General features: G+C 49.1%; 1 pseudogene; it reads right to left on the reverse strand.

The window, feature by feature from the left end:
* The window catches only part of LOC119280226, a 136755-nt pseudogene that overhangs the window by 60676 nt on the left and 70371 nt on the right, over window positions 1-5708 (reverse strand).

Consider the following 5708-nt stretch of genomic DNA (forward strand, 5'->3'; position numbering starts at 1 on the left):
TCGCGGTCCGCCTCCCCAACCGCGACTAAAGGGTTTTGGCGCCGCCTCCGTTCCCGCGCAGAAAGACCCTTTAGTCGCGGTTGGAAAGGCGGACCGCGACTAAAGGGTATCCTTTAGTCGCGGTCCGCCTCCCCAACCGCGACTAAAGGTCTGTGCTACAACTGGCGCGGTGCGGTGGGATGTTTAGTCCCACCTCGCTAGCCGAGAGGCTTCGACAGTGGTTTATAAGCGCGGCTGCGCTCACCACTTCGAGCTCCTCTCAAATGCAGGCTTACGGGCCTATTCTGTCACTATGTGCCTGTGGGCCTACTGGGCCTTCTGCGGGCCTGAATCCTGGCCCTTTAATGGGTTTCTAGTCGTATTCAGGCCGTGGTGGCCCAGTAGGTGGCATATTTTCTTTTTTTCTTCCTTTTTTCCTTTTTTCTTTTTTCTTCTGTTTTTTTCTTCTGTTTTTTTTTATGTTTTTCTTCTGTTTGTTTTTTTCTTCTGTTTTTCCTTTTTTCTTCTGTTTTTTTCTTCCTTTTTCCTTCTTTCTTCTTCTTCCTTTTTCCTTTTAAAATCAGAAAAATAAAACTAATTCATTTTAAAATCTTAAAAATACAATTATATATCAAAAAAATCAGAAAAATAAAACTAATTCATTTTAAAACCCCTTGAAGGTTTGACAAAAGGTTTGATACAATAAATTATTACACATCATTTCTTCCCTTGTGTCTCTGCTTGCTTACGATTGTGCCGTATCCATGGAGCATCCTCATCATTTAACTTAATGCTTGGGTCGGTGTTCACTTTGAAAGGCGGAATTTCAGCAAACATATTATAATCTTCTGACATGTCTGTCTTGTCCTCCACTCCCACGATGTTTCTTTTCCCTGAAAGAACAATGTGGCGCTTTGGATCATCGCATGATGCACTGATCGTTTTCTTATCTTTCCGTTTCCTCGGTTTGCTACTCATGTCCTTCACATAGAAAACCTGAGCGACATCTTTCGCTAGGACGAATGGTTCGTCAAGGTAACCAAGATTGTTGAAATCCACCATTGTCATTCCGTATTGCTGGTCCACCTTTACCCCACCTCCTGTTAGCTTGAACCATTTGCACCGGAACAAAGGGACCTTAAAGGAGGGTCCATAGTCAAGTTCCCATATCTCCTCTATGTAACCATAATATGTGACCTTTTGCCCATTCTCGGTTGCTGCATCAAAGCGGACACCACTGTTTTGGTTGGTGCTCTTTTTATCTTGGGCGATCGCGTAAAATGTATTCCCATTTATCTCGTACCCTTGGAAAGTCGTTATAGTCGAAGATGGTGTCTTGGCCAACATGTACAGCTGATCTACAACATCATTGTCATTCATTAAATGTTTTCTCAACCAACTGCCGAAAGTCTCCATGTGGGCCTTCCTAATCCAGGATTCAGGCTTCCCCGGGTTGTCCGAGCGTAAAATATTCTTGTGTTTCTCAAAGTACGGAGCCACCAAGCTGGAATTGGTCAGTACAGTGTGGTGTGCTTCGGTCAGAGAATGGCCGTCCATACATATCGTTGATTTCCTTCCGATCGTGCCTTTTCCACTTAGTCTCCCCTCGTGCCGCGATCGAGGAAGACCAATCGGCTTAAGGTCAGGAACAAAGTCAACACAAAACTCAATTACCTCCTCATTTCCATAGCCCTTGGCGATGCTTCCTTCTGGCCTAGCACGGTTACGAACATATTTCTTTAATACTCCCATGAACCTCTCGAAGGGGAACATATTGTGTAGAAATACAGGACCGAGAACGAAAATCTCTTCGACTAGGTGAACCAGGAGGTGCGTCATAATATTGAAGAAGGATGGCGGGAACACCAACTCGAAACTGACAAGACATTGGATCACATCGTTCTGTAACCGTGGTAGAACTTCTGGATTGATTACCTTCTGAGAGATTGCATTGAGGAATGCACATAGCTTCACAATGGCTACTCGAACATTTTCAGTCTCATGTAAGCAGTGCGTGCATGCATTGTATCCCTTATTTGACAGTCCCGAAAGGTTACTAAGAGCAGGCCAATCGTTGATGGTTACGAAAAGCAACGCTCGTAGGTCAAATTCCTCTTGTTTGTGCTCATCCCACACACGGACACCACCCCACAGCTGTAAAAGTTCATCAACTAATGGCCTTAGGTACACATCGATGTCGTTGCCGGGTTGCTTCGGACCTTGGATGAGCACTGGCATCATAATGAACTTCCGCTTCATGCACAACCAAGGAGGAAGGTTGTAGATGCATAGAGTCACGGGCCAGGTGCTATGGCTGGAGCTCTGCTCGCCAAAAGGATTCATGCCATCCGTACTTAGAGCAAATCTTATGTTCCTTGCGTCAGCTGCAAAATCTTTGAACCATCTGTCGATCTTTCTCCATTGCGTTCCATCTGCGGTGTGTCTCAACTCCCCGTCCGACTTACGGTCCTCTTTGTGCCATAGCAACAACTTGGCATGCTCTTTGTTCCTGAACAGACGTTTCAACCGTGGTATTATAGGAGGATACCACATCACCTTGGCGGGAACCCTCTTCCTGGGTTTCTGGCCCTCAACATCGTCACCAAGGTCATCGCCTCTGATCTTATAACGCAATGCAGTGCATACCGGGCATTCATTCAAATTCTCGTATTCACCGTGGTAGAGGATGCAGTCGTTGATGCATGCATGTATCTTCAGAACCTCTAAACCTAGAGGGCAGACAACCTTCTTTGCTTCGTACGTACTGGCGGGCAACTCGTTATCCTTTGGAAACATATTCTTCAACATTTTCAGCAAGTTTTCAAATGCCGAGTCAGCTACACCTGCCTCTGCCTTCCATTTCAGCAAATCCAGTGTGCAGCCCAGCTTTTTCAGACCATCATCGCATCCGGGGTACAGCGCCTTTCTGTGATCCTCTAACATGCGATCCAAATTCTCCCTCTCCTTTTCAGTTTCGCAGCGTCTCCGTGCATCAGCAATGGTCCGACCAAGATCATCAACGGGATCATCACGTGCCTCTTCTTCACCTTCCCCTTCACCTTCCGCATCCTCCATGAAAGTATCACCGAAATGAGCAAGATAGCTTTCATCGATGAAATCATCCCCTTCTTCATCTTCTTCCATTATAACCCCTCTTTCTCCATGCTTGGTCCAACAATTATAGCTTGGCATGAAACCGTGCCGAAGCAGATGCATGTGAACATCTCTTGAGGAAGAGTAACCCTTCTGATTCTTACAGATAACACATGGACAGATAACAAAACCCCCCTGCTTGTTCGCATTAGCCACTACGAGGAAATCTTTCAAACCCGTAGTGAACTCGCCGAAGAGTCGGTTACCGTACATCCATTGCCGATTCATCTGCATTATTATAATATAAAATATATAATTAACCATCATGCATTTGTTAAACTAACTAGCTACAAACAATATAAATTAAACAATGAACTGCACACATGCATATTTTATCAATGACACACATGCATGAAAGGTTCAAGTTGCTAACCGCGATCGAGGAGGAAAAAATAAATGAGGAACCTCAAGTGTGGCTCCAACACTTCATATCATGTTTGTTTCACCCTCTTAGGGTATTTCATCAAACACCTTGTGTGCATAAGAGGAACCAAAAGCAAACCTACACCCCCTTGTGAAGCTTGTGAAGAGAAGTGGCACCAAATGGCTAAGTGAGTGTGCTGAACTGGTATATATAGGGGAGGAGCTTTAGTCGCGGTTGGCCTGGCCAACCGCGACTAAAGGCCTTTGCGCACCTTTAGTCGCGGTTGGCCTGGCCAACCGCGACTAAAGCCCCTCACGTGCACCAGCTGGCCACCGAGCGCCCTGGGCCCAGGCCTTTGGTCACGGTTCGTCTGCCGAACCGCGACTAAAGACTTCATTAGTCGCGGCTCCTACACTTTCGCGACTAATGGGGCTGGACGGAAGCCTCTTTTTCTACCAGTGTTTATTTGTGTGTATGGGTTAGTGTTGGCTGTGTGTATTCTAATTATGCAGAGGCCGGGTGTTTGCTCAATGTGTTTGTATCCACTTGATGCTTCATTTGAGAAAGCAACCCTTTATCAAAAAAAATCGAGGAAAAATGAGCACACCTTTTTCTTAGAAAAAGCAGGTGACCCCGGCCTCTGAAAAAAAAATGGGCACAGATAGAAGAAACTGGAGACCTCAAACGAGGGAACCTTGGAAACAGGAGACTAGTAAGTAGTAACGTTGTGGTTGTCAATTCCCAAGAGCTAGTAAACATTGACAGTAAATTGAGGTCATGAACGGCATGGCCCTTGGATTCTCGAGCTTAATAAATCTCAAACGGCGCATGCAGCCGCTCTGCGCCTCCACACCCCCCTACTTAAACCCTTCTTCTACCCACGTTCGTTCACAAAGAAGACAGAAGTCCACTCAGCTTCCTCCTCACACAGAATCTCCCATCCGTTGAGCAGCTAATCAGCATGGCGGAGGCGGACTGGTCTTCTCTCCCGTCCGACCTCGTCAACCGCATCGCCGATTGCCTCCTCGCCACCAATGATGTCGACTGCTACATGGACTTGCGCGCCGTCTGCACCAACTGGCGCTCCGCCACGGATGACCCCAAAAACTCCTCCGACCTCCGCTTCCGCCCGCGCCGGTGGATCGTCATCGATGAGGTCTTCCAGAGCGATGCGCGCCTCCTGGTGAACACCGTCAACGGGCGTGTCATCCGCAAGGACCTGCCTCTGCTCCGTGGGTTCTATTTCGTCGCCACCCACGGCGGATTCTTCGTGCTCGCGGAGAAGAAGCCCCCTCACGCTGCTTGCGTCCTCAACCCTCTCACGGGCCACATGATTCGCTTCGTTGCCCCCATGATTTCCGGGGAGGAAGTTTCTGCTTACGTCGCTGGTTCTTCACCCACCCTCATCTTGCTTTCTCACAGAACTGGGAGGCGCTACATTGCTGATCCTGAAAGTAAATGTTTCACCGTGCATGATGATACCGAGGACCATCACCATGACACTTTTCCTATGAAGCGTTTGGCCTTCAAAGGTACTGCTGTATATGCCGGCAGCGAGCAGGGTTCAGTGGTGCTGATTACGCACCGTCGTTTCATTCTGGAATTCAATGGAGAAGTGTTTCTTGTCCTTAATGAACAGTGCAACAAAGTGGTCTTCAAGCTGGACACTGAGAGACAAGTGCTTGAGCCTATGAAGAGCATCGGTGGCCTCGCCATCTTCGTCGGTCCTTGTCGATGCACTTCCGCTTCGGTAGACCCCCTTCAACACAAGGACGGCTAAGATTGTCCCATACCCCTTCATAACGGAGGGCATGATGGGCAAAAATAAAAAAAGAAGCCGCCCGCCTACCGTCCCGCTTGTTATGTATACGTATACGTGTACGTTTTTTTTTGGCCGGGTCGTCCCGCCAGCGCGCCCACCCCCGCACGCCCACGTCCGGTAATTACGCGCGGACAGGCGCATGCATGCATGCATGGCGCGGTTACGGGCCCCGCTACCGATTGCAGCGCTGCGGCCTGCTCCCGCTTCCGCCTCGGCATGCGGCGCCCGCTTCCGCCTCGCGTCGCCCCCCCTCCCGCTTCCGCCTCGGCCTGCGGCGCCCGCTTTCGCCTCGCGTCGCGGCCGCCCTCGCTTCCGCCTCGGCCTGCGGCGGCCGCTTCCGCCTCGGCCTGCGCCGCGTTGCCGCCTCGCCTCGCGTTGGCCGCCCCCGCT

The sequence above is a fragment of the Triticum dicoccoides genome, chromosome 3B (genome assembly GCF_002162155.2).
Source record: "Triticum dicoccoides isolate Atlit2015 ecotype Zavitan chromosome 3B, WEW_v2.0, whole genome shotgun sequence".
NCBI classification, from domain to species: domain Eukaryota; kingdom Viridiplantae; phylum Streptophyta; class Magnoliopsida; order Poales; family Poaceae; genus Triticum; species Triticum dicoccoides.